The sequence below is a fragment of the Chlorocebus sabaeus genome, chromosome 10 (assembly GCF_047675955.1).
Source record: "Chlorocebus sabaeus isolate Y175 chromosome 10, mChlSab1.0.hap1, whole genome shotgun sequence".
NCBI lineage: Eukaryota > Metazoa > Chordata > Mammalia > Primates > Cercopithecidae > Chlorocebus > Chlorocebus sabaeus.
This window is the reverse complement of record NC_132913.1, coordinates 43,660,779-43,687,737: the sequence shown is the minus strand read 5'-3', so window position 1 is coordinate 43,687,737 and position 26,959 is coordinate 43,660,779. Positions and strand designations below refer to the sequence as shown.

General features: G+C 41.3%; 1 protein-coding gene across 4 annotated transcripts in view; it reads right to left on the bottom strand.

Moving 5' to 3' along the window:
- GPD2 (glycerol-3-phosphate dehydrogenase 2) overlaps positions 1-26,959 on the bottom strand; it is a 149,107-nt gene that overhangs the window by 117,016 nt on the left and 5,132 nt on the right. The window contains exon 1 of one of the 4 annotated variants that reach the window (XM_007965004.3): positions 11,973-12,097. The exons of the other annotated variants lie outside the window; for them this stretch is intronic. The gene's annotated coding sequence lies outside the window, so the exon portion shown is untranslated. Of the gene's footprint in view, positions 1-11,972; positions 12,098-26,959 lie in introns of those variants that run through there. 4 annotated transcript variants of the gene reach the window in all.

Sequence of the window (26,959 nt, the reverse complement as noted above, 5' to 3'; positions counted from 1 at the left end):
TCATTTTAGAAGCAAACCCACAGCTATGGATGACTGAGAAAGAGGTTGGCCCAGGACCACTTCTCAGCCTCAAAGGAGGGCAGGAGCCTGGAAGCTTGACAGGAGAAGTTGGCTAAGAGACGGGTTGAGCTGGTTTCAGGGGCAGAGTTCAAAAAAATGCAAGTAAAAGGTACAAAAGAAGGAGAAAATAAGGTCAATAACTATTTAAAGTGAGCCAGTTAAAAGTTGCTGTTTATAAAAAATTTATCTCAAACATTATTACATGAGGATTTCTGATGTGTGATGGGGGGGTTAAGTTTAATATATAATGTCATAACTGTTAATCGAGTATTTATTTCACAAAGTCGCCTAAAACAAAAAAGGACTGAAAGGGAGGGAGCCTTAGAGGAACACAAGGATATATGTTTGCACTCTAGTAGCGATGTATTATTTAAGACCCAATTTTTTACAAATATACGCCATTTCCAAGGCAACTGCCATATAATATGCTTTCTAACATTTCTAAAATGCACACTGGAACTACAGTCACAAATTTGACCCTTTTTCTTTATTTCATGAGGTTCACTATAGAATTACAAGAAATCGATGAAGCTCATTATATGCATTAAATGCAAATAATCACAGCTTAATCCATAATAGAATACTTTCTATTATGTTTGCTTTCCATACAATTGCTATAAAAGTCATAAAGAACTATAGTTAGTGCATCCAAGTAAATTTGTATTCCATTTTAAATTCATTTTAAAATCAGTTAATATATATTCTGTATCACTCTAGATATATTCACGGATTTGTGTTTAAAGTTGTACAATCCCATCTTTAATATTCCATTAAAATATATTTCTGCCTTCTTTGCCTACCATATGCATAATTGAGGGTAACCCTGGGAGCCCCAAAATAAAATGTCCCTCCCAAGTGAAAACTTGAAGCATTCCTTCACAAAAATGCCAATCCCTTATAAAAACACAAGTCAGGTTAAAGAACTGAGTAGATAACATGACTAGTCTGGAATTAAACAAACTTGCATTTATATATCAACTAACAAGAAATGGTTGACTTAGCATGAAAAAGAGATAGCACAACAGGGGAAAAAAACTTTAAATCTGCCTTGAGGAGGCAGGAATGTTATCAATGAAACATATTCACTGATAACATTCAAAAGAAGTTCATTAGCCAAACAGACCATACTAGTCCTGTGCTTCTTTCAGTCTTTCTGCCCCTTTACTAACCCTTTATTGAGTTAAGATAATGGTTGACATTCCTTTGGCAGCATAAAATGCTCTTTTACATTTTACATGCTGCTATAGAATCTACTTCAGTAATCAAAACAAGAAAAAGTCCTGGAGTGGTGGGTGGCTAACATCTATAATCCCAGACTTTGAGAAACCCAGGCAGGAGGATCCCTTGAGGCCAGGAGTTCAAGACCAGCCTGGGAAGCGGGACCCTGTCTGTACAAAAAAATATTTTTAATTAGCTGGGCATGATGGCGCATGCCTGTAGTACCAGTGACTCAGGAGACTGAAGTGGGAGGATTGTTTGAACCCAGGAATTCAAGGCTGCAGTGAGCTGTGAGGGCACCACTGCACTCCAGCACAGGTAATAGAATGAGAGAAGGACGGAAGGAAGGAAGGAAGGAAGGAAGGAAGGAAGGAAGGAAGGAAGGAAGGAAGGAAGGAAGGAAGGAAGGAAGGGAGGGAGGGAGGGAGGGAGGGAGGGAGGGAGGGAGGGAGTCCTTTACCTTGAATGAAGGAAGGAAGGAAGGAAGGAAGGAAGTCCTTTACCTTGCTAGAAAATAAGCTGCAAATCAAAGACTTTTAAATGTCTGTCTTAAGATTAAAACATATCAAGCCTTCCCTCAAAATTTATTAAAACTAACAAAGCCTTACAGAGTAACGACAATCATGGCTGTTGAATACACACTGTAAAATGTTTTGCAAGAAAACAAAGTCCAGGCCGGGCATGGTGGCTCATGCCTATAATCCCAGCACTTTGGGAGGCAAGGGTGAGTGGGTCACCTGAGGTCAGGAGTTCGAGATCAGCCTGACCATCATAGTGAAACCCAGCCTCTACTAAAAATACACAATTAGCTGGGCATTGTACATGCCTGTAATTCCGGCTAGTTGGGAGGCTGAGGCAGGAGAATCACTTGAACCTGGGAGGTGGAGGTTGCAGTGAGTCGAGATCTTGCCACTATACTCCAGCCTAGGCAACAAGAGCAAAACTCCATCTCAAAAAAAAAAAAAGAAAAGAAAAGAAAGAAGAGAAAGTCCACTTCACCATATAAATTAGTGTGCTTTAAAAAGGCCTTAGATGTTATAAAATACTGCTGAAGCACTGTGAATCAGATGAAATGGTTTTATATATATATAAGAGCAATAATGAACTTTAACTCTGTTCAGAAGAAATATGCCATAAAACAATTTCAATTAAATAACATGTTCAGAGAAAAGGGTGCTTCAGATAATTAAGTTTCCATTTACCTGGATCTTAATCAGACATCTGTTTCGTTTTTTTTAAATAGCGTACATTTATGTGAAACATACCACTATGAATTAGGAAAGACTATCTACTAAATTAGGCATTTTTCTTTGAAGACAAAAAAAAAAATCTTAAGAAACTTCAAGATTATTGTTCTAAAATCTCTTCTTTTTAAAATAGCACAGATGTAGAAGATAATACATCTGAAGAGAACTAGGCTTCCAATGTAATAAGCACAAACATAACTGAAAAGCTTTCAAAACTGAAAATCTGACTTTAATTTTCTTAGTGTTTGTTCATTATTTTTATCACTCAAGAAGAAAATGGCAGGACACGGTGGCTCACGCCTGTAATCCCAGCACTTTGGGAAGCCATGGCAGGTGGATCACTTGAAGCCAGGAGCTCAAGACCGGCCTGGTCAACATGGTAAAACCCCGTCTCTACTAAAAATGCAAAAATTAGCCAGGCGTTGTGACAGGTGCCTGTAGTCCCAGCTACTCAGGAGGCTGAGGCAGGAGAATCACTTGAACCCAGGAGGTGGAGGTTGCGGTGAGCCAAGATTGTGCCACTGCATACCAGCCTGGGCAACAGAGCAAGACTCGGTCTCAAAAAAAAAAAAAAACAGAAAATGTACCAATTCTTTCAAAAGTTCCTGTTGCAATTGCATTATATGCCATTAGAAATGTATTTGGGGAAATATCTGTTGAAGATGGCTTAAGAAATCCTGAGCTTATTTTTTTAATTATGACTGAGTTTTTAATAATAATTAGTTATAGCACAATAACTTCAGTTAATTTACTTGCACACTGTAAAAGAAAGTTCTCAATTTGAATACAGCTCTATTACAAACATCACTCCACATATATGTAAGGTATTAGCGGTGACTGAGAGTTGTAAGAGATCAAGAAGTGCGCTGGGGTGGGGAGACCAGTCACTCTGTTTCCTTGACAGTGAGAAGATCCCTAGGAAACAAAGCTGACTACTTTTTCCATCCTGTAGTCTTTTTTCTCCTATAACCTGTTGAAATTTACATGTAAAATTTACTCCTCATACATCTAATAATCCACAAGTATAAATGGAACTACAACAAAGAGCCAAAGCACAGATACAATGCATATATGAAAAAGGAAACCTGAGATATACTGTAGTCAAAATAATCACGTATTAGAATATTTAGCTTACTGATTACACTTCCTAAAAATATCTGACTCATAAGGAAATAAGAATCAGATGAGAGAAACAGATTGAAGTAATTCATACTGCTAACAAAATTTCCATTTAAAGTATGTGAAAACAATGTATTTCCTAGATGCTCCATCCCCACATCAAAAAAAGTGAAGAAAATATACTCTGTTTTCCTTCACCGACGCAAAAATAATAACGAAAGTTGTATTTCTATCTCAGTCATTTTGGCTAAAATGGTCTTGGTCGTAAGATCTTACTCTCCCCAGTTGAATGACGCATCCTTTCCAAACTAAAGAAAAAGATATTTCTTTTCTTTTTAAAAGGGCTGGTACACCCCCTCATGAAAAGCATTCAAGTACTATAGTCTAGTCATTGTGCGTAAAATGCTGGGTTTCAACATTACACAGCTAATACCACAGAGATGATAGGTCTAAAATTTATATAGCATAAATAGAGAAAATAAAGGGTTCCACTCAATTTTCCTTTTAAAGCTGTCATTGATCTTTTTTTTTTTTTTTAAAAAAAAAAGAACTCTATATTCTTTCCCAAAAATATATAATTCTCTATATTGCATTCCTAAAACTCTAAATTAAAAAAGAAAATCACCGGGGGTATTCTGGAAGGAAAGACTCCCTTATAATTCTGTCTCTTCCACTAACTTCCTGTGATTTCAGGCAAATCACTTGAACTTGCTGATCCTCACTCCAACTATATATGAGTTAGCCTTCAAAATGTCCAAAGCTATTTTAACTTTAAAAGTTTATTACTTTATGGTTTTTCTTCATTCAATAGATGCAGAGGGGAAAACAACCCTCATGCATGAAATGTGGCATTCTCTTAATGTCCTATTTATTGAGCACTGCTAGGTAATTAAAATTTGCATTCATGGTTTTATTCAATAATTATTTACTGATCATCCATCATGTGTCAGGCACTGAGCAAACAACTGAGAACACACACAAAAAAATCCCTGCATTCCAAGAGTTTACATCTGAGTGGAGTATACAGTTAAAAAAAAAAAATTCTGTATTCTTTTGGATTAAAATACTATATTTCAAAAACGTAAGACACACTTTGGCTTCTTAAAGAAAGAATATTAACCATGAATTCAATTATTGATGACTCACAGCCATCCATATGTACATGCTATGATAAGGTGATGGCCTCAGGAAAAGTAGGATTGATAACACTATTAACTCCTTTACTTTGTGGTCCCAAGCCCCAGTCTGTTCCTGTATTAATTCTTCCTCTCTCAGCTTTATAAAATTTTCCTGTTTCTTCCAAACTATCAGGCTGATAATAATCTTCCCTGTTTATCTTTGAGATCACTTCTTTTTTTATTATTATTATACTTTTAAGTTCTAGGGTACATGTATACCATGTGCAGGTTTGTTGCATATGTATACATGTGCCATGTTGGTGTGCTGCACCCATTAACTTATCATTGTTACCACTGTGGTTAGAAAAATGAGAGCCAAGTTAGTTAACTGTGTTTCAAATACAAGTAAATAGCTCTAAGCAAGGCTAAAGGAGCTACTTACTAGAATTTTAACACTTGGTTTTCAATGTTCTGGCTCTAACTTTTCAGGGACCTTTTTACCCCCTTCTTTTATGTGTTTCAGGTTAGTGGAGCCTACCATAAAACATCTGGATTTTGCTATACATGCTGTGAATGAAACTAACTACCCAATGGGTAGTTTTTCTGTGATCTCCTTGATTTAAAGAAATGTTTGCAGATAAATGGACCCAAAAAACCCATCTGCTGCTTCTAAAAAACGAAAATTCCTTGAGAACTGGCTTATTAAAAACATGCCATTAGCAAAGGAAAGATTAAAATTGTAATGTCTTAGAATATAACCAAAGCAAGAGTTCCATCAAATACTCAGGAAAGTATCCCTGAAGGACCTACCCAAGTGGAGAAGACAGGAGGAGAAGCATTGGTTCAGGTAACATACATTCATTCAACTGGGACTGACTGAATGCCTGGTAGATCCCCAGCACTGTTCCAAGGCCTGGGAATTCCTCTACTCTCATGAATTGGAAGAGACAAAAACAAACATGTAAACAAATATAAAAATTAAATATTTTGAAAGTGAGAATTACTAGGAAAAAATAAAGATGAAATAATAGGTTAGAGGATAACTGACGTAGGCTGGATGTGGTGGCTTATGCCTATAATCCCAACACTTGGGGAGGCCAAGGTGGGAGGATCGCTTGAGGTCAGGAGTTTGAGACTAGCCTGGGTAACACAGTGAGACCCTGTCCCTACAAAAAATAGAAAAAATGAGCCGGGCATGGTAACAAGTCCCAGCTACTCAGGAGGCTGAGGCAGGAGAATTTCTTAAGCACAGGAGTTGGAGGCTACAGTGAGCCATGATCACACCAACCTGAGTGACAAAGTGAGACACTATCTCATAAACAAACAGAAAAAGTCAGTGGAGGATTTTAATCAGTACAATGATACAATGAAATTTATATTTCAGAAAGAAAGGAAGAAATGCCCTAGTTGCAGTATAGAGGATGCCTTTTAGGGTAATAAGAGTAAAAGTAGAGCCTGGAAGGTCAAGGCTACAGTGAGCCGAGATCTCACCACTGCACTCCACCCTGGGCAACATAGTGAGACCCTCTCTCAAAAAAAAAAAAAAAAAAAGCGCGCGAGAGAGTGATAATCTACTACTTGCCTGCAGGAACACAGCTACTCCTACAGGCACAGCCAGGGACCTGCCAGTCACAGGGTGCTGTCCTTGGCATATTCAAATGACACCAATGACCCCCAGGAGACAGAGGGAGAGAGACAGAGTTGTTTTTTCATTAGGATACCATTAGCCATGTTCATAATGAGTAGATGCAAGTACAGAAAAAAGGACACAATGGGAGAGGGGGAAAGAGTTAACAAATTAAATGAGAAAACAAGCAAAAATGCCAACTGCAATCAAAAACAAGATTCTATAATAGGGAAACAAATACTTTTGGGATAAACTTGAATGTAAATATGTATTGAACTTACATATTTGAAAGACTGTTCATCTTATTCAGTCTAACAGGCTAGTAACAACGAACAGACAGTGTCAACTAAGAGAGCCTCTTAAACGCCAACAGCAGAAATCTTTTTCGTATTTCTATTTCCCCTTGGGCTGGGGTTGTTTGCAGGTGACTTTTCTCGTCCCACAACTCATTATAATTTGAACTGATTCTGGACCCGTATTAGAAAAGAACCCTATGTCACATCTCAAAAGGCTGAGGCACCTAGAACATTTCCCACCAACCACAGGCCAGGAAGCTGAGAGCTGTGTGAAGCTTACTGACCCAGCTGAGTATAGATTTAATAGGCAAGAGAGACTGAATATGATTAATTACACTTATTTATATTTATGGGTTTGAATCTTGAGGATGCCTGGCCTATCCCCATTTTATTTCATAATTTTCCCCCTATTGGAGCCTGAAGAGGAAAAGTCAATTGCCTGAGTGTTGGCATCACACTGGAAACTAAAGGGCCATTCATTTCAATTCCAGCTCAAGGAACACTCTGGCTGAGCAGATGCAATTCACCAGACCCCAGTGGGCTAGGATCGCACTGTTGTCAGTCAAATTACATAGCTGATGGAATTCGGCAGTGTACATTAGCAATTTATACTCAACAGCCTCTCTTCAACCATAAATTTTGAAATAATTTCGAGAAAATGTCTGAGATAAAATTGGGATAATATTAAGTAAAACTTAAACTTAATCCAAAAAATTTTGGCCATAGTTTGGGCCTCTGTTCCTACCATGAAGCAGTCAGGAGGTAAGTGACTAAGTGGCATTTCTAATAGGATTCCTGTCAAAACGCCAGGTTCCAGTATCAATCCAATGACCTTCAGGCCTGACCTCACCTAGTGCACTTGAGCCTACTTCTTCGGTCATTCGTCTAGCAGCTACCAGCAACATGGTGTGCTTTTCAGATAATACTCAGTGGCAGCCAAGTGCTCTGCAGAGATCACAGAATGGGCACTCAACAATGTCAGTCTACCCTACGATAGTCTCAGCCTGAACAAACTTCCCTGGACTTCAGTGTCCTCACATAAAAGATTGAGATCGTCTATATATTCCCTTTTTATTTTATTTATTTATTTATTTATTTATTTATTTATTTATTTATTTATTTATTTTGAGATGGAGTCTTGCTCTGTCACCAGGCTGGAGTGCAGTGGCATGATCTCGGCTCACTGCAACCTCCAACTCCCTGGTTCAAGCAATTCTCCTGCATCAGCCTCCCGAATAGCTGGGATTACAGGCACGCACCACCATGCCCAGCTAATTTTTGTGTTTTTAGTAGTTTCTAGTAGGTTTCACCATGCTGGCCAGGATGGTCTCGATCTCCTGACCTTGTGATCTGCCCACCTCGGCCTCTCAAAGTGCTGGGATTATAGGCATGAGCCACCGTACCTGGCCTATATTCCCTTTTTCATGGCACTGCTGGACCCATAACCCTGGCCTTTGGCATTCCAAGGCCTTCTGCCATTTTTCCCATCTAAACTGGACAGTAGGGGTAAGTCACTCACCATGCCAAATGACTGCCATCAACATCCCCTTAACCCACTCTGACTTGAAAAAGCAACACCTCCATACTGAAAAGAATCATAATAAAGAAAAGTCTAAAAATAAGTGGACACCCTTAAATAAATTAGATATTCTAGAATTTCTTTACCTTGTAGGAATTAATCCTTTCTGTGTTAATTACACTCTGGATAGAGATGGGGTAATGGCCAAGCAGAAAATTAATTATGAAGAGAACAAAAGTAAATAAAACAGTGTCTCTGTATGTGTATACATATACATATATATATTTCTGTTTTAAAGTATATGTGCATATACACACGTATATACTCACAAGTGAAGGCTAGAAGAATATACTCAAAAATGTTAAAAATCTCATCTTGGAATGGTAGTATTATGAATCATTTTTATTTTCTTCCTTGTGTGCATTATTTTTTAGATTTCTAAAATAAGCATGAACTATTCTTGTAATTAGAAAAAAAAAAAATGTGTGTGTGCACGCATATGATAGAAAGAGACCTGAAAAAAAGAATTCCAAAGAGCACCATGCAGATGGATAGCTGACATTTGACCAAATCCCATATCATCTGACCATTACTTGAGTGATTTTCCCGTTATACAACTTTTCTCATCTTTAATGAACTACAGTAAAAGACCCACATAAAAAAAGAAAAAGAATAGTTTGCCTTTACAATGTATTAGGAATCTTTGAGTAAGAACTGGAAAATGTCACAGAATTACCTACCTCATTCTGAAAAAATCTCCACCCTAACTAAAATGAATTTGCCTTGAGCAAGGGACACGATAACCATTTAAGCTTGAGTTAAGCTGCACCTAAACTTGCCCTACATTTTTAGTTATTGCACATTACAGCCTCTCAGGGATTTACAGTTTTAATGCAACACTGGAAATCCCAACAACAAATCAAACCAGAAACTGCAAAGCTGATCGACCTTCCTGGAATTTGGTGTTTCCCAAATTTCAACTCCATAACTACAGAATCTCTTTAGTTAACACACCCAGGGGACCCCTCCATTGTGCCAGGCCCTAAAGGAGGTCCTAAAGGTGCACAGAGAAGAGACACACCATCCTAAACTGGAGGTCAACATTCTCTCTCTCTCCCCACCCTGTGATAATGTAGCACTTGCCTGCAGGAACACAGCTACTCCTACAGGCACGCCAGGGACCTGCCAGTCACAGGGTGCTGTCCTTGGCATATTCAAATGACACCAATGACCCCCAGGAGAACATTCAGTACAGGAGGTGGCCAGTGTAGGAGACAGAAGACACAGGCAGCCCTGGGTGAATTCTAACTTAGCCACCAACTAGTTATGTGACTATGAGCTTTAGTTTCCTCATTTATAAAATCTCACCTTTGTCACAAGTTATACTGAGAATTTGAGGTCATGTAAATGAAGCATAAAAACACATCTGCTATCCAACAATTCCCACTGCTAATACATAACATTACTGAGCATCTACAATAAGCTCTGGCCTTTTCACACATCGTCCGCATTTGCACGTGGAATCGGGATATAGAAGACTATTGTTACAAGAGAGAGCGAAAGCTACCAATTTCCATCGGGCCACAACCCTGCTTTGGCCTAACCAGCACTTCGTTCTGAACAACCAGGTACACTTAACACTCACAGGTTAGGGAAATAAATTCCATTGTTTCCCTGAAAAGACACAGGCAGGCAGCCTCTTCTGACATATCTCTAGCATCTTTCAACCAAATAAACATTCACTCAAATAGAATGGACACTCTTATTTCAGAGTGCTCTATCAAAAATAAATCCATATCAAGCCCAATATCTAATGCAGATCTATTTCCGGGTCACAGGTTACGTGTTATAGAGGTCAGAAGGAGGCAAGAGGATTTTCACTTCAGGTCAGGCTCTAATCACGTGGAGTCCAATGTTTATACCTCTATCTCTAGTAGTCTGTCAGTTGGCAGATTAAAAATATTCCCTGTAAGAAGCCTGAGCAAAGGTTTGTGACCTGAGTCAACCCAAGTCATTGGGACAACTTTGACCCATATGAGTAGTTTCTGGTCCTCTATTTAGAATAGTACTTCTTGGTATTTATTTTTAGTTCAGAGAAGGTGGGGAGTTGCTTTCTGGCTCTATCACAAACTGGACACCATCTAAGTACCTTAGGAAAAAATACTAATAAAAAAACAAAATGCCATGGAAACAGTCTAGGAGTCAGTTTTTTTTTTTGTTTTTTTTTTTTTTTGTTAAAGAAATCAAGCTATTTCTCAAGAATGTGTCCCTTCTAGAATGATACCCTAATCTCAAAATATAAAAGCATACACTGCATCTTTGGTTAACCTTACAATGAGAACCGGGGAATGAGGGTCAGTGACCCCGTCTCCAATGCCAAAATGGGCCTTGCTCGGTCACTCATGCAGAGCATGCTAACCGCAGAGCATGCTAACCACTGTGTTGCTCAAACCACCTTTACCCATGCTACACCATCTCCTTATTGCTCAGACTCTCCCACAACCCACAACCCACCATCACCCTCCCCTTTCCAGCATTCCCTATCCATCTACACTAAAGAGTGACTCACTCCTGCCCCCTCATTTCACATTTGCCCTTCCCACTCTTACCTGATTCATTCTGCTGCCATCTGATTTACATTATCTTAATTCTTTGGAATACAGAATTAATTAGTTCATGTAGGATCAAGAAGATCAACCTTTTTTTTTTTTTTTTTTACAGAGTCTCACTCCATTGCCCAGGCTGGAGCGCAGTGGCATGATTTCTGCAACCTCCACCTTCCAAGTTCAAGCAATTCTCCCATCTCGGCCTCCCAAGAAGCTGGGATTACAGTCATGTGCCACCACACGCAACTAATTTTTGTATTTTTGTAGAGACAAGGTTTTGCCATGTTGGCCAGACTGGTTTCAAACTCCTGACCTCAAGTGATCCGCCCACCTCAACCTCCCAAAGTGCTAGGGTTACAGATGTGTAACCCTAGCCCAAGAAGACCAACACCGCACCTGGCCCAAGAAGACCAACATTTGAAGAGACCTAAAGGACTAGACTTTTAACCAATATTCTAGAAGGCTCCATACTCCAATCCTACAATTTTAAGTGGGCACTAGAAAATGCCCAATTAAACAACCAGAAAATCACATTTGTTTGCATTTCTTTGGTGTACCACTGAAAAACATTAATGATTACAATTCACCAAAAAACAATGGCAATGGCGAGCAAAATCACTGGATAAATCCAGCAGTAAAAGTCATTCAGTAGAAGGAAAAGAACACAGGATGAAGTCTGTTTCCCATCCTAAATAACTACACGGACATTAGTTTTTTCCTGCACTCACAATGGCAATGGCGAGCAAAATCACTGGATAAATCCAGCAGTAAAAGTCATTCAGTAGAAGGAAAAGAACACAGGATGAAGTCTGTTTCCCATCCTAAATAACTACACGGACATTAGTTTTTTCCTGCACTCATCCCCTACTTCATTAGAAAATTTTCCTGCACTTTTAAAAAAAAGAAGTGAAAAAAAGAAAAAAAGACATATAAAATATAATTTAGATTTAACCAAACAAAGGCAACATGGAAATTCAAATATGCAGTGAGTTTTAATTTACTCAACAAACATTTGTGGGGCACCTACTGTATTAGACCATGGGCAAACAAAGATGAATCACTTACTGGTTTCTGACTTTAAGAAACTAATAGATTAGAGAGGAGCATTCTAACACAAACACAAATGATACAAATAAGAATAAGAGGCTAAGGGAGTACTTACCCCTGAAGGAAAGAGAAGGCAGGAAGCATCAGGGGAGGTTTCTATGGAAGGCAATATTTAACTCTAACGGTGAAGGTTTACTGTACCCAGAGCGACTATGAGCAAAGACACAATGGTATGACAGAATATATCATTTTCAAGAACAAGAGGGTGTGGTCCGACTAGGGCAAAGGGTGGAATTAGTAATCGTAAGTAAGGAGATGATGAAACTCAATGGAGCAAGGCAGAAAAATCACTGAAAATCTTATATATGAGTCAAAGGAATTTGAACTATGTCATTAGACAGAGGATTGTCCACAAAGGCTTTTAAGCATATGTTTTGGCTACATACTGTGTTATAAGGACTGTGCTAGTCAATTTACATGTGTTACATTCATCTTCACAACATTCCTAGTAGGATTAGATAGAACCATGGCTGAACTTAAAAGACCATTCCCTCATTCCTAATTTTCCAGAGCAGTCTTGAGAGAGAAACTAAAAGAATGTGAATCTGGGAGTAAGGAAATCAGAAGACTGGATTCAGGGCAGTCAGGAGACTGGATGCAACTCCTGAGAGTCCATACTAAGACAACGACAGTCATAACAGAGGGGACAGCACAAAGTCCAAATCCATTTTGGAGGGAGAGTTGCTAAGATGACTGCTCCCGGGGAGCGGCAGTCCCTAGTTCTTCAAACAGAAGACCCCTTTCTCTCTCCCAAGGGTTACACCACCATCCTGGCTGAGAAGAGGCCCTAAGAGCGCCTCATGCTATTAGCCACCAAAAAGCAGCTGGTCGCCAAGGAGGCCTTTATACTCCAACTGGCCACTACGTCTTCAGGAGATCACCTGGGCTACAGACACTCTAAGGCGGCTTTTGCTCACCCCTGGCCACTACGCAACAGGAGCTGCCACGTGGTCCCTACCCAATTTCCCCCAAGACATCACCGGGACTAACCCTAGCATGCTCCACAGCTCTCTTTTCCTCAGTCATCACCAGAAGACCAATCTGCCCCATCTCTCATCTTCCCTATCCCCAGCAAACTCCATTATAGTCTCTTCTCTGAGTGTTCCTTTCACCAAACTAAACCTTGAAAACACAAAGAAAGTAAGATTTAACCTGAATTTTGGAGGCTGAGTCCTAATAACACTGTTTTCCCAGTATCCTATAAAGAGAAGCTTGGTTATATTCTCACCTTTTTTTTTTTCCCCCAAAGAGATAAGGTCTCACTATGTTGCCCTGGCTGGTCAAGAATTCCTGGCCTCAAGTAATCCTCCCATTTGGCCTACCAAAGTACTGAGATTACAGGCCTGAGACACCACACATGGCCCTATATTCTCATACTTAAGTCTAGTTTCAGCCAGCATAAACAAGGATGGCTATGGCAGTTGCTAACGTATCAAAATACTTCTCAACCAGCTGACAACTAGCTATGATCAAGAGATTAAAGAGTTAATATCTAGCTTCACAAAAGGCCCCCAGAACCCTGCTCCTGATGGAAGACCTATAACAGCAGGTTACCATTTCATATGAGTTGTTAAATACTTTGAGTAACAACTCTGTTCATATTCCCAAGATCCCCTAACCTAGAGGTGGATTAAGTGTCTCTCCAGCTCACCTTCTAATTTCTCTTCAATCCTCTTTCAAAAGTCTTACCTGTCTGAAGTTTATGCCATTAGACTTTACCACCTATTATCCCTTCTCGCTGTCATCTACCCATCTACTGCTATTTCCCCTCATTTGCTGATGACCTTCACACCTATTTCCCTTTCCAAACTCATCTGTCTTCATTATTGCAGTTTTCTTTTTTTTGTTTTTTGTTTTTGAGACAGTCTTGCTTTGTCGCCCAGGTGGCAGAGAAGTGGAGCGATCTCAGCTCACTGCAATCTCCACCTCCTGGGTTCGTGCGATTCTCCTGCCTCAGCCTCCCAAGTAGCTGGGATTATAGGCACCCACCACCATGTCCAGCCAATTTTTGTATTTTTAGTAGAGACAGGGTTTCGCCATGTTAGCCAGGCTGGTCTCGAACTCCTGACCTCAGTTGATCCACCCACTTCAGCCTCCCAAAGTGCTGGGATTACAGGCCCGGCCATCATTGCTGCTTTCTACAACTACATGAAGGCTCCAATTCCTCAAGCACCTCACCTCTAATGACCTTTGCTTTAACCCTACCTCATTAGCATAACCTCTGAATTTGGCATCCTCACTATATCAACTCCACAGACTCCAGCCTCAAGCACCCCACACTGTAAACACCACCTTCTCTTTCTTCAGTTTATCTATTGTAATCTAGAATTTCCATTCCACCGTCTTGGCATTATCTGGCCCTTCAGTCCACTGACCCTACTATTTGCTTCACTATCAGTCACTTCTCCTGCTGCCTAGCTTAGAATAAATTAGGTCCATCATTGTAATTTCTCCCTTCCAAGCACCCTTAACTCCCTTGCTCCTCTCTTCATGCTTCATTCTAACTCAGCAAATCCCCAAACCGGTTAAACCCAACTATCTGCCTGTTTTACATCTCCACCCAAACAGCTGAAGAAACCGCCTGGGAAAACACACATAACCACAACTGGTCTCAATTTAAATTCATAGCTGCAAATCAGTAATGTGCAATCCACACTGACCCACAATCATATTACATTTCCCCAGGATGTTTCAAAATAGCCATTTCCAATCTCTTTTCCCAAACCTGTTTCACCCCTCCACACCCCAAAATCATCACACTTCACTGGGAAAGTAGACGCAACTAGGTAAAAATTCCATCTTCCCACCACCCAAATGATGACTTATCCACCTCTGTACTCATTCTCTCTGCAGTCCTTCTTTTTACTAATGAAATGTGCCTGTTTCAAGTAAAGACCAACCATTCTATTTGTACACTAGATCCCCTTTCTTCACAGCTCTTCAAAAATTTTACTCATACAATTACCTATCACTCTCTCCTACCTTCATCAGCTCCTCTTCTCTACTTAATCATTTTGTCAGCATAGAAATTCACTGTATTATCCTCTAGTTCTAACAAACCCTCTCTTGACCAATATCCTCTTCCAAGAACTGTTCCACTTCTCTGCTTTCCTTCATAACAAAACTTCTTGAAAGAGTTGTCTGTAAGCACTGTCTCCATTTCCACAATTCAATCCAATAAACTTTATCCCAGCCTCTCTTCTTAAACTGTATGTCAAACTGTCAAAATCACAAATTACCTCATTTCACCAAATGCAATCTCTATAATTAACATAGTAGAACCATCTCTTTTTTAATATGTTTTGAACTCTTAGCCTCAGAGACACCATGCTTTTCTGCTTTCCTTCCTATCCCACTGGCAACTCCTCCTCCTCTTCTATATAACAGTTGCTCAGTGGCCAGCTTCTCTCTATATACATTCTCTGTAGAGAACTCCATCCAGTATCAAATATAACCTATATGCAAATAATTCCTAAGTCTGTATTCTCAGCCAAACTTCTCTCAGAATCTCCAAACCCCATTCACCCAATGGTCTGACATCTCCAAAGGAATAGCTAATAATCACTTCAAACTTAGCCAAAGCAGAACACTTTCTATCTTCCATCAAGTCTGCCTCTCTCCCAGCCCTCCCCTTCTCAGTAAGTGGGTCAGCTGCTCAAATAAAAAATGCAAGCCTTTGTTTTATTCTTTTTCCTTTCCTCCAAATAATCTAGCAGTCAAGTTCGCCCAACTAACTCTATCTCAAAAATATATCCTAAATCTATCCACTTCTATCCTTTTTCTCTTTGAGACAGAGTCTCTCTGTTACCCAGGTTGGAGTGCGGTGGCACGATCTCGGCTCATTGCAACCTCCACCTCCCAGGTTCAAGTGACTCTCTTCCCTCAACCTCCCTAGTAGCTGGGATTACATGCATGTGCTACCATGCCCGGGTTTTTTTTTTTTTTTTTTTTTTTGGTATATTTAGTAGAGATGGAGTTTCGCCATGCTGGCCAGGTTGGTCTCAAACTCCCGGCCTCAAGTGATAACAACCCCCTCAGCCTCCCAAAGTGCTGGGATTACGGGCATAAGCCACCGCGCCCAGTCCACTTCTTTCTATCTTTAATACAATGGTTGTCCATCCAATAATAACTTCTCAATAATAAGTTCTCAGTTCTCAAATGGACCAACCCCCACTTCCCATATTCTGTTTACGAGTAGCAGCCAGCATAGTCTTTGACAGCAAGTATTCTCAATGGGAGCAACATCACTCACAGTTGCTTCTTGGCAAGTGAAAAAATGCTGCATATTATACAATTGTTTGTGGCCCTCCAAACCTCAACTCTACCCAACAAAATCTTCTTAGCATTTACACAATACTCTCTTGTTGGGGAGAAATTAAGCTTTTAATTAATTAATTTTAGTTTAACTTTTCTTCCTGGAAATGTACCATAAAAAAAAATTAAGGCTATTTTACGGTAAAACCACACAATTTCTCTTGCCTCCATATAATCCTCTAATTGTTTCTAGCACCCCAGAATGAAATCTAAACATCTCACCTTGGATTATAAAGACCTATAGGGTCCAGCCCTTGCTATTTTTTAAAGCTTCTCTTAAAACACTGCATTAGGTTAAATAATGACGCCCACAACACATCTCATCCTAATCCCTGGAAACTGTGAATGTTAGGCCAAAAAAAAAATTTTTTTTCACCAATGTGATTAAATTAACACCGAGGGAAAGGTTATTCTGAATTACCAGGGGGAGCCCTAAATGTTACATCCTTGTAAGAAGAAGACAGAGGGTGATTTGATACAGATGAGAATGCAATGATGTGACCACAGAAGTACAGACAGGAATCACGCAGCCACAGCCAAGGAATGCCAGAAGCCACCAGAACATGAAGGAGTTAAGAACCAGATTCACTCCTCAGAAAGGAGCATATCCTGCTAACTCCTTGATTTTGGCACAATGAAACTGACTTCAGATTTCTGGCCTCCTGCACCAGGAGCGAATAAATTTCTATTGTTTTAAGCCACCAAGTTTGTGGTCATTTTGTGTCTGGAATTTGTGGGTTCTTGGTCTCGCTGACTTCAAGAATGAAGCGTGGACCCTCACAGTGAGTGTTACAATTCTTAAAGATGGTAGTCTGGAGTTTATCCCTTCATATGTTCAGATGTGCCTGCAGTTTCTTCCTTCTGGTGGGTTCCTGGTCTCGCTGATATCAGCAGTGAAGCTGCTGACCTTCACAGTGAGTGTCACAGCGTAGACCAAAAGAGTGAGCAGCAGCAAGATTTATTGTAAAGAATAAAACAAACCTTCCTCACCATGAAACGGGATCACAGCAAGTTGCCACTGGCTAGCTCTCACAGCCTGCTTTTATTCCCTTATCTGACCCCACCCACATCCTGTTGAGTGGTCCATTTTACAGAGAGCTGATTGGTCCATTTTGACAGAGTCCTGATTTGTGCATTTACAATTCCTGAGCTAGATACAGAGTGCTGATTGGTGCGTTTACAATCCTTGAGCTAGACACAGAATGCTAGACAGAAAAGTTCTCCAAGTCCCCACTAGGTTAGCTAGATACAGAGTACTGATTGGTGTATTTACAAACCTTGAGCTAGACACAGAGTACTGATTGGTGTAATTACAAACCCTGAGCTAGACACAAAGTGCTGATTGGTGTGTTTATAATCCTTGAGCTAGACACAGAGTGCTGGACAGAAAAGTTCTCCAAGTCCTCACTAGGTTAGCTAGATACACAATAGGGATTGGTGTATTTACAAACCTTGAGCTAGACAGGGTGCTGATTGGTGTATTTACAATCCCTTAGCTAGACATAAAGGTTCCCAAAAGTCTCCACTAGACCCAGGAGCCCAGCTGGCTTCACCTAGTGGATCCTGCACCAGGGACCCAGGCGGAGCTGCCCGCCAGTCCCACCTTACACCGGCAGTCCTCAGCCCTTGGGCAGTCGATGGGACCAACTTCGATGGGACCGAGCACCGCAGCCCAGGGGGCGGCACTCACGTGGGGAGGGTCGGGCGGCAAAGGAGTCTATGGCAGGGGCGGGGGCGGGAAGGCTCGGGCATGGCGGGCTGCAGTTCCGGAGCCCTGCCCCGCAGGGAGGCAGCTGAGGCCCTGTGAGAATTCTAACACAGTGCCCGAGGGCCGGCACTTCTGGGGGACCCAGGGCACCCTCTGAAGCTACTGGCCCAGGTGCTAAGCCCCTCACTGCTGGGGGCTGGCGGCCCCGGCCAGCCGCTCCCAGTGCGGGGCCCACGGAGCCCACACCTACCCGGAACTCGCGCTGGCCTTGCACAGCCTGGGTTCCCGCCCGCGCCTCCGCCTGCGCCTCTCCCTCCATGCCTCCCAGCAAGCAGAGGCAGCCGGCTCCGGCCTCGGCTAGTTCAGAGAGGGGCTCCCACAGTGCAGCAGCGGGCTGAAGGGCTCCTCAAGCGCGGCCAGAGTGGGGCCCAGGCCGAGGAGGCACTGAGAGCGAGAGACGGCCGCCAGCACGTTGTCACTTCTCAATTTGTTATAGCAGCCACAGGACACCAATACAAACACTTCTCACTCTTACCCACTAAGTTCCAGATTTATTTGCCTTCTGATGTCTGTCAAATCAGGATTACTATTAGTGTTTTGGGGCCAGCTGCCTCTACCTGGAATGCTCTGCTCAACTTTGCATGGCAAGCTCCTTCCGGTCATTCACGACTCAGCTTAAATGTCAAGTCCTCAGAGGCCTTTCCAAATGATTCAAATCCAAAGTATTCATACAATTCTTACCTTCTCATATCTCTCCTTTATATAAGCATTATTATTTCTTTGTCCTCCACTAAAATGTAATTCTACAAAAGCAGAAACTGTGTTTGTTTTGTATATCACTATAATCTTATTTGTAGAAAAATTCCTGACAGGCCGGGCACAGTGGCTCACACCTGTAATCCCAGCACTGTGGGAGGCCAAGGCGGGTGGATCACAAGGTCAGGAGCTCAAGACCAGCCTGGCCAAGATGGTGAAACTCCGGCTGTACTAAAAATACAAAACAATTAGCCGGGTGTGGTGGCGGGTGCTTGTAATCCCAGGTACTGGGGAGGCTGAGGCAGAGAATTGCTTGTCCCTGGGAGGCAGAGGTTGCAGTGAGCCGAGATCGTGCCACTGCACTCCAGCCTAGACAACAGAGTAAGACTCAAAAAAAAAAAAGAAAAGGAAAAATTACTGACATATATTAGGTGATTGATAGACCTAACGAACAAATGGATGGATGATGTAGGCAGTGAGAGAAAAGATGATGGCATTTGTCAATATGGAAAGGAATAGCATATGCAAGAAGGAAGAAATTATGGGTCCTGACCCAACTATGGGACATGTAAGTGGAAATGCCTGAGTTTAGCGAATAAGTCTGCCTAAGAATGTTGATTTGGGATTGAATGAAATCAGGGATATTGATGAACTTGGTGGAAAAAGCATCAACAGAGAAAAGACAGTGAACTAAAGACAGACCCTGGGAATTCCAATATCAAGGCTCAAGGCAAAGAACCTGCAAAGAGATCCATAAGGAGTAATCCAAGAGAAGATGTCACAATAGCCTAGTGAAAACTCAGTTTCACAGAAAAGAGAATGAGCAGAATCATGGCAATTTTAAGTAATAAAATCTCATTGATTTGTCAGTCAAGAGGACACTCATAATCATAACAAGAGCAGATTTGGGCCAGGCTCACACCTGTAATCCCAGCACTTTGGGAGGTTAATGAGGGAGTATCACTTAAGCCCAGGAGTTCAAGACCAGCCTGGGCCACATGGCAAGGCTCCATCTCTATAAAAATTTTTAAAAATCAATAAGGTATGATGGCCTGAACCTGGGGTCCCAGCCACTCAGGAGGCTGATGTAGGAGGATCGCTTGAACCCAGGAGTTCCAGGCTGCCATGAACTATGATGGTGCTACTGCACTTCAGCCTGAGTAACAGGGTGAGACCCTGTCTTAGGAAAGAAAAAGACACAGAGTGATTCATCTGAGATAAAAGACAGATTCCAAAAGTTGTGGAGTGAATGGAAGGTGAGGAAGTAGAAAAATAGGCACAAAAGACACTTTAAGGAAGAAGAGCTTGAAGGAAAGGAGAAAGAGAGCATGTAGCAAGAAGGCAGAATGGGGCACAGGGGCAATGTTGGTTATTGGTCTTGCTTGTTTGTTTTTGTAATGGGAGAATCTTGAGCATTCTTGTAAATATTTGAAATGCATCTCAGCATCTCCAATACAAACGAACAAATAAATACAAAACAGGTAAGCATAGAAAAATTTCATAAAATAAGACATCTGAAGGGAATGGGGAATCCAGAGTATGGGGGAAAGCATCAACTTTGGATAACCACCTCTAAGTCAAGAATTAATGAGGGGTTGATGGATTCAGATATAGAAATGATGTGGAATGGAGAAAAATATTAAGATTTGACACGTTATTTCAATTCTCTCAGAATAACAGAAGGCAAGGGCCGGGGGCAGTGATTCATGCCTGTAATCCCAGCACTTTGGGAGGTCAAGGAAGGCAAATCATGAGTTCGAGACCAGCCTGGCCAACATGGTGAAACCCCGTTTCTACTAAAAATACAAAAATTAGCCAGGCGTGGTGGCACGTACCTGTAATCCCAGCTACTCTGGAGGCTGAGGTTTAAACCCAGGAGGCAGAGGTTGCAGTGAACCAAGATCGTACCACTGCACTCCAGCCTGGGTGCCAGAGCCCGACTCCATCTTAAAAAAAAACAAACAAAAAAAACTGCAAGGACACAGGGGACAGCGAAGTCATTATCAAAAATGCATATTCTCTTCTTCCTGGACTTGCAGCTAGACTACATGTGCCAATCTCCCTTTCAGGTAAGTATCACTACACAACAGACTTCCAGCCAATGGTATATGAGCAGAACTAATGCATTCATTCAAGATTATGTGTTTAAGGCCAGGCGCAGTGGCTCACACCTGTAATCCCAGCACTTGGAGTGGCGGAGGCGGGCGGATTGCCTGAGGTCCAGGAGTTCGAGACCAGCCTGGTCAACATGGCAAAACCCCATCTCTACTAAAAATACTAAAATTAGCTGGGCGTGGTGGCACAAGTCTGTAATCCCAGCTACTTGGGAGGCTGAGGCAGGAGAATCACTTGAGCCCACAAGGCAGAGGTTGCAGTGAGCCGAGATCCCGCCACTGCACTCCAGCCTGGGCGACAGAGCAAGACTCATCTCAAAAAAATAAGATTATGTGCTTAGAAAGTAGATATGCTTCTTGACTTTCCCTTTCACCATCCACTGGCTGGCTGTAGTTGAAAAGAAAGCCCTAAGGAACTGTTGAGTCATAAAATGGAAGAACCCAGAGTGCCTGAATCATTGAGAGGAAAGTGATCCATCAACAAAGACCATGATATAAGCAAAAATTAAATTTGTGCTTGAGCTTGTATCTATTTTCAGGTCTTTCCGTTATGACAGTTGAGCCTACCCTAACCACTAACCATCATCTTTTAATAAAGAAATGCATGGGTGACATAAAAGACTCAAAGAAAATGCTGAAAGTTTGAAAACAACTACAGCAAGAAATAGAAAAATGTATTACGCAGAAAAAGGTAAGAGAACTCTCCCATGACTAAGGCTGGAAAACATACATTTTTATACATCTCCAATACACACAATCATTTTCATTTTCACAATAACTATCAGAAACCCAAGTATAGGAGTGGAAAAGAAGACTGATAGCAAGTTGCACGTTGCTTCTGCATCCATTAAGACTAAGAAAATTTTGGGCCGGGCGCGGTGGCTCAAGCCTGTAATCCCAGCACTTTGGGAGGCCGAGGCGGGCGGATCACAAGGTCAGGAGATCGAGACCATCCTGGCTAACACGGTGAAACCCTGTCTCTACTAAAAATACAAAAAACTAGCCGGGCGAGGTGGCGGGCGCCTGTAGTCCCAGCTACTCAGGAGGCTGAGGCAGGAGAATGGCCTAAACCCAGGAGGCGGAGCTTGCAGTGAGCCGAGATCGCGCCACTGCACTCCAGCCTGGGGGACAGGGCAAGATTCCGTCTCAAAAAAAAAAAAAAAAAAAAAGACTAAGAAAATTTTAACAATGTCGTGGATTCCTACAAGTCAAATCATAAGCAATGTCATTATAGGCATGCTGTGCTATGTATGCAACTATTTAAACAAGTTCAGCATCACTGGTGAAAACTAGTGCACTACAAGGTAAAGAACTGGGAAGTGTTAAGTGTCAAATGGCAAAGTTCAATGAGTTGGGCAGTGGAATACAATGTAGCAAAAGCCAGGAAATACATTACAGAAATAGGAATAGGATTATCTCTCCATTCTATTGTTTTTAAAACAGTTCTTAAGACAGTTTCTGCCATACCAGAAAATAACTACATGCGTGGCTTTGTAAGTCCCTTAACTTCTCTGTACCTGTTTGCTCCCTGATATGACAGGGTTCACTGTTGATACATTTAAAAACGTAAACAAAGTACTCAGCACAGTGCCTAGAAAATGGCAACTGCTTAATAAATACTTGTCATTGCTATTTATTATTAATAAGAAAAAGACCAGGTTAGGTTAAATTGCTAAACTCGTTCCTATTTTAAAATTCTGTGAATCTGGCCAGGCACAGGGGCTCATGCCTGTAATCCCAGCACTTCTAAGGCAAAGGCAGGAGGATTGCTTGAGACCAGGAGTTCAAGACCAGCCTGGGCAACATAGTGAGACACTGTCTCTAATAAATATTTTTTAATTAGCCAGGCATGGTGGCACACACCTGTCATTCTAGTTACTCAGGAGGTTAAGGCGGAAGAATCGCATGAGGCAGTTCAAAGCTACAGTGAGCTATAAATGTGCCACTGCACTCCTGCCTGGGCAGCAGAGCAAGATTCTGTCTTTAAAAATAATAATAAATAAAATTATGTTAGTGTTTGTGTGTGTGTATGTGTGTGTATTTGTTTTTGAGACAGTCTTGTTCTGTTGCCCAGGCTGGAGTGCAATGGCATGGTCTCAGCTCACTGCAAACTCCACCTCCCAAGTTCAAGCAATTTTTGTGTCTCAGTCTCCTGAGTAGCTAGGAATACAGGCACCCGCCACCACACCTAGCTAATTTTGGTATTTCTAGTAGAGACAGGGTTTTACCATGTTGGCCAGGCTGGTATCAAACTCCTGGGCTCAAGCAATCCACCTCCCTTGGCCTCCCAAAGTACTGGGATTACAGGCATAAGCCACTGCCCCCCGCAGTATCTATATTTTTTAGATAAGTATCCCAGCTACTTAATGGTGGGTGGGGATGGGGAAAAGGGGTTAATACTAGCAAACATAATGAAAGAAAAAAGTGAAAATATACTCGTTCTGATAGGTCCTACGAGCATAATCCTGAAGAGAGATAAAAGAATGTGGCAGCCTCTAGATGTGAATGCTATACCTGGAGAGGCTGAGTGCAAAGAAACCCCAAACTCCAGGCAACAAAAGGAAAATCTAGGCCAGGGTCCAGAGGCAAACAGAACCCAGTGACCAGGACTGGCTTCCTTTTAGGTAGGACAAGAGAAATAAACATTTCATGCTCTCCATGGACTTCAAATTCATCCAATCCAGCCACCTTATTTGACAGAGGAGAAAAGTGAAAGGTCCAGACGCTAACCAAAGCCACACTGGAGTGGCTATAATGTGGCTGCAGGGATGCTCAGAAGTAGGCACTGCCCACCTTTGACTTAGCCTACATACATGGTCCCCAAGGCGTTGTCCCCATAGAATCCAACACCTTTGATAAGGGTGACAAAATAATTTTTATAAGTCATCTTGTTAGGAATTCATTTTCCAGATTGTTATGAGATTGGATTAGGTGGGTAAGTGGGGGAAGGGAGAAATTGGTGAAAAGAAGGAAGCTCTGGTGTCCTGACAGGGGTGCTGAGTTCTCAGTGGACATTAAGTGGCCTCCTTATTTGTAGATTCCTCCACTGATTTTCTTCAAGGATTGCTTTTATAATGTCACTTCGCCCCTTCCCTCTCCTAAATATCCTTAGGATATTAAACCTCTCAGCACCTTAAGAGAGGGAAAAATTTTTTGAGATAAAAATAAAAAGATTAAAACTGCCAAATGTGTAGGGAGAGAGATGCCTAAAAAACATACAGTGTAAAGTATCCAGTTGAATAGATTACCTGAAATACACCTGCCTGTGTGGTATCTGGTGTCCAATTACACCCAATACACTCTTATCACTTATTGCTTGAATTAGGGTCTGACTGAATTATGGGGCAACCATTCATGAACAACTACTTACTAGGTGTCACCCACATGAAAGGCACTTGGATTAGGCATGTGAGGTCTATAAAATTGTGTAAGATCCAGCATGATCTTCCATAGGAAAGGAAATTATGCATGTCTGCAAATAATTACAGGAGACAAGCATCTATAAGGGAATTATGAGTAGCATAAAAAGAGTAGCTGAAGGGTTTAGAAAATATACAAGACATTTCTGACTGGGGCTGTGAGGGAAAATGTCATAAAAATTAGTAGCCAGGGATCAGGGCACTCAAGGTTTGTTAGGATTTCAAAAAGTGAATTAAAAGGAAGAACATCAGAATAGGGACAGCGTAGGAATATATATTTAGGGAATTCCAACTAGCCCAATGTGACTGGATCATAGAGAAGATAAGGACAGCACCTTAATATTAGGGTGAGAATGGAGGAGTCCTTGAATTAATTCCAAGACAAATATTTAGAACTTGATCAAATAGGGCAGAGTAACCCATGGAACGGTGGAGCAGAGAGAGTGACATGATCAAAGGAGTTTGGCATTACCACAATGAAACAAAACATCCTTTCTTTTTATTGTTTTTTATTATTTATCTATTCATTTATCTTTTTGAGACAGGGTCTTGTTCTGTTACCTAAGTTGGAGTGCAGTGGTGCAATCATGGCTCACTGCAGCCTCAGCCTCCTAGGCTCAAGGGATCCTCCCACCTCAGCCTCCTAAGTAGGAGGCACGCACCACCAGACGCAGCTTATTTTTTATGTTTTGTAGAGACAGTGTCTCACATGTCACCCAGGCTGGTATCAAACTCCTGGGCTCAAGCGATCCTCCTACCTTGGCCTCCCGAAGTGCTGGGATTACAGGCATGAGCCACCACTTAGCCAATATCCTTTCTTTTATTCAGTTAAAATTAAAAGAAAGCAACTTTTGAGAACCTAGTACTCTGAACTGTATTATTTTCGTCACTTTTGAAGTATACTTAGAAGCTTATTTTATGTTTTCTTGGAATCTTGACCAAAGTTTTCCTAACAAGTTTACCTTGAACATAAACTTTTGTTCCATATATGTGTCTAGCTATCTAAAGTTTCTGCTTGGCCTTGGTGGTCATCAGCAGATACAAGTAGCAAAGCATTCTCAGCATGTCACCCCATTGTTACCAAGTAATACTCAGAGGTTATCTCATTTGACAGTAGCAGCTTCTAGAAATCTCGATTTCAGAAAACAATATGTCTGTCATAGTTTGTGGGGTTTGTTTTTCCCCCTATATTAAAACCTTTTATAGAAGGATATATGTGGACAATCCAGCATGAGATTCCACAGAGGACGTTTCAGTATTCAAAAAATATAAGGCTTGAAAAATCTAAATCAGTCATTGTTCTAAAGTACCCAGACTTTGACAGTATCTCACTGTCAAAAATATAGTACATGAATAATTATTTCATTTGAATAATTAAAAGATGTCCCCAAATAATGTCTTTAAGTTTTGCCAATACATATATAAAGAAAAATTATTCCTCTAGTCACAATACTTCTGACACCAAATGTATGGGTTTTCCACACCAAGAAACTCTCTATCTAGGGACACCAACTGAATGTTCTACAATTTAATTTAGTCTGACACTAACTGCCCAGAGTTTGTGCAGACACCACAGGGTAAGGGCTCAGTCCCATGAGACTGCCCTCCACTTCAGATGCCAGTCAAAAATAGTGGGCCCCGGGATATCCACACTTCTGTTAAACTTAGCTGCAAATCAGGGGTTCCTACAACCCCATCCTCAGATTTGATAATTTGCTGTAATGGCTAACAGAACTTTACTTACTTTTTTTTTCTCTTTTTTTTTTTTTGAAACAAGGTCTCGCTCTGTCACTCAGGCTGGAGCGTAGTGGCACTAACGCAGCTCACTGTAGCCTTGACCTCCTGGCCCCAAGAGATCCTCTTGCCTCAGCCTCCAGAGTAGTGAAGACTACAAGCATGGACCACCACGCCTAACTAGTTTTTTGTTGTTGTTGTTTTTAATTTTTTGTAGAGACAGGGTCTCTCCACATGGCCCAGGCTGATCTCAAACACTTGGGCTCAAATTATCCTTCTGTCTTGGCCTTCCAAAGTGCTGGGCTTACAGGTGTGAGCCACCACAATGGGCCTGCTTATGTATACCAGTTTATTACAAAAGGTATTATAAAAGACACAAATCAACAGCCAGATGAAGAGGTACACAGGGCAAGAAATGGGAGAAGGGGTGCCCTCTCTTGTCATGCCTTCCTTCCAGCACCTCCATGTATTCACCAACTCAGAAGCTTTCCAAAATTTAAGGTTTTTATGAAGGCTCCGTGATATGGGCGTGATTGATTAAATCATTATCCACTGGTGACTGACTGATTTCCAGCCACTCTCCCCTCCCCAGAGGTCTGGAGTGAAGCTGAAATTCTAACCCTCTAATTACATAGTTGGTTCCTCTGGCACCAGCTCCCATCCCCATCCTGAAGCTATCTACGGTTCTACCAAGAGTCACCTGTCATCTCAGCAGTGTAGAAAAAGACACTCATCATTCCAGAGATTCCAAGGGTCTTAAAAGTTCGTTAGTCAGAACAGGGGACAAGTATCTTTCTTACTATATCACAATACGTCACAATACATTTGTACTTGAGAAGGAGAGACATCTATTAACCAATTTTTCCCACTAATTTTGTGAACTAATTGAACCAAAGCCTGACCTAAATAAATCATAAATCGTGTTTTTGCTGCATAAATCAGAAATCTGGTTTTGAAAGAACATAAAATTCTCAACTGAAAAATAGGAAATAAGAGC